This window comes from Engraulis encrasicolus, chromosome 23 (assembly GCF_034702125.1).
Source record: "Engraulis encrasicolus isolate BLACKSEA-1 chromosome 23, IST_EnEncr_1.0, whole genome shotgun sequence".
Classification (NCBI taxonomy): domain Eukaryota; kingdom Metazoa; phylum Chordata; class Actinopteri; order Clupeiformes; family Engraulidae; genus Engraulis; species Engraulis encrasicolus.
Window position 1 is genome coordinate 17,257,541 of NC_085879.1, and position 2,500 is coordinate 17,260,040.

Sequence of the window (2,500 nt, forward strand, 5' to 3'; positions counted from 1 at the left end):
ACATGACCCCACCTCACCCGTCTCTAAAGGTTCCTCCACCTTCATATAAATAGGAACATAACAAAGGTATGTTGGGGGCAAGTGGTTGCTCGTTGGATCCCAACGCTATCAGGATGGTGGGTGGAGTGAACAACCAGCGTTCTGCCTCACCCTCATCCATGACGGAGGAGGTGTACAGCACAATGCCCACCTGGGGCGCTTGTTGGTAAGCAATCCCCGGCCCCCTCCCACACGCACACACATACACACACAAATTCACCCCACCCCCTTACTTGTACTGGGTAAGACGTGAATGGAGTTTTGTTGTGTGCACTGGCAAAATGTGACTTTCTGTACTTTTTGTCTTGCCGCTCGTAGTGAACTAACACAGTGTTATGTGTGCCTTGGTTTCCTGTGGCCCTCTGTGTTGTTTGACAACTATGAGAATGGTGGGGGGAGACACCGTATAGGCAGAGGCGCATCTTGCTTCTAGATGATGAAAAACAGCTTAACTTTTAAGCGATAATCGTGGAGATTTGTTTCGAAAGTTCTTTCTTTTGGGTATTCGCTTGGGGTGCCCACTGACAGAATCGCCTCTTTGTATAGGACAGCAGTGCATTAGTATCAGAGTGCTACACTCAAAGGGGACTCATGCACTCTCTTTTTAAAGTAGTTTGGGGTTATATATGCCTTTATTTTTTTTATAGTGACGGTGAAGAGATGACAGAAAATGGTTGGGAGAGAGTGATGAGGGGGGAGGGCACGTATTCGGGCTGGAATTGAGCCCACATCAACAAGCGGTGCCTTCGGCAGCTGATCCACGGCCATGGCTAAGGACTTGCTCTCTTCTGCGCTCTTCTAACATAGTCAGATGTCTTCTCCACTGCACCACACAAGTCATGGCAGCTGACCCGCACTCTTACCATTGGCACTGTGGGGCCACGTGTCCATAGGACTCCCTGACCGATTGATGGGCTTCACTGCGCTACAAAGCAAAAAGGCAGTAACTGTGCAGAACTCCAAACTGAGTAAAAAGACTTTTAAATGACACTGCAATCCAGTCTAAGTAGTTTTTGGGAGATTATTGACATTTAGCAGTTTTGTTACTTTATATTACCACCTTTTGTGCAGATGAATCATTTTATTTTAATTTAAACTTTGATATATATGTCATTAAAGCCATAGTAAGTCATTTTCCACAACAACGCAGTTACTGCCTTTTTGCTTTGTAGGTGCTGTTAATGGGCTATAATGTGAACGGAGCCAACGTCAGAGATTCCATACTGGATTACAAGATTAAACCTCTGCATCGGAAACTGAACCTACAATGCAATTGTCTGCTGTGTGAGCAAAAATCTACTTTTAGAGAAAGACGGAACTGTTTTGCGTAACTCATTCGGTTACAGTCTGATTAAATTAGGGCCCGAGAAAATGGAAGACCACGACCCCCCCATGCAGCCCCATTGACACAAGACATATTACAATAGGCTACATTACATTAGTCTTGCTAAACGCAAGCGGTCTGCAGTTATTTAGGTAGGCTACAGGGTTGGTTGACAATAGAAGACCCCCTTTCCTGACACAACTGGCACCTACCTGGCACAACACATATTACAATAGACAAGGTTTTTTAATACAAAGTTAACAGATATTTCTATACATGTTATTGGTTACAAGTGTCTGCAGTAATTTGGAGTAGCCTCTTACTGCAGCAGGGGTCGCCGGCGACCCTATTCACTTGCTGAAAATGCTTAAGTACATCATAACAACATTGCTATGACATTACAGAGAGCCATAGTGCTGCGCTAAGGGGTTAAGTGCCTTGTTCAGGGGAACACACTTCTGCCATGGATGAAGGTGTACTGCAGTAGGAGACCACCCCCATTCTTGCTGCGGGCACGGGATTCGAACTTGCAACCTCTTGAACCTATTACTAATTCCCTAACCACTAGTACACACACACAAACACACACATGTGTATTTACTTAAATGCGCAGACACATACACACACACATACACACACACACACACACTCTCTCTCTCTCTCTCTCTCTCTCTCTCTCTCTCTCTCTCTCTCTCTCTCTCTCTCTCTCTCTAATAAAACTTAAACATTCAAGGAAAGCGAGATTGGGTTTCTGAGGGAAGTCTTCATGAATGATGCAGAGTAACATGAGAAGAGTTGGGATTGCAGCTGTGAACATTGGCCCAGGGTCTGTCGAGAGAGATTTCAATCAGACACTGGCCCTGTTTACAACCACAGAATCAAGCAGTGTTGGGAGTCTGTGTGTGTGTGTGTGTGTGTGTGTGTGTGTGTGTGTGTGTGTGTGTGTGTGTGTGTGTGTGTGTGTGTGTGTGTGTGTGTGTGTGTGTGTGTGTGTGTGTGTGTGTGTGTGTGTGTGTGTGTGTGTGTGTGTGTGTGTGTGTGTGTGTGTGTGTGTGTGTGTGTGTGTGTGTGTGTGTGTGTGTGTGCACATGCGCATGTGCATGTGTGTGTGTGCGTCCGTGCATGCGTCCGTGCGTG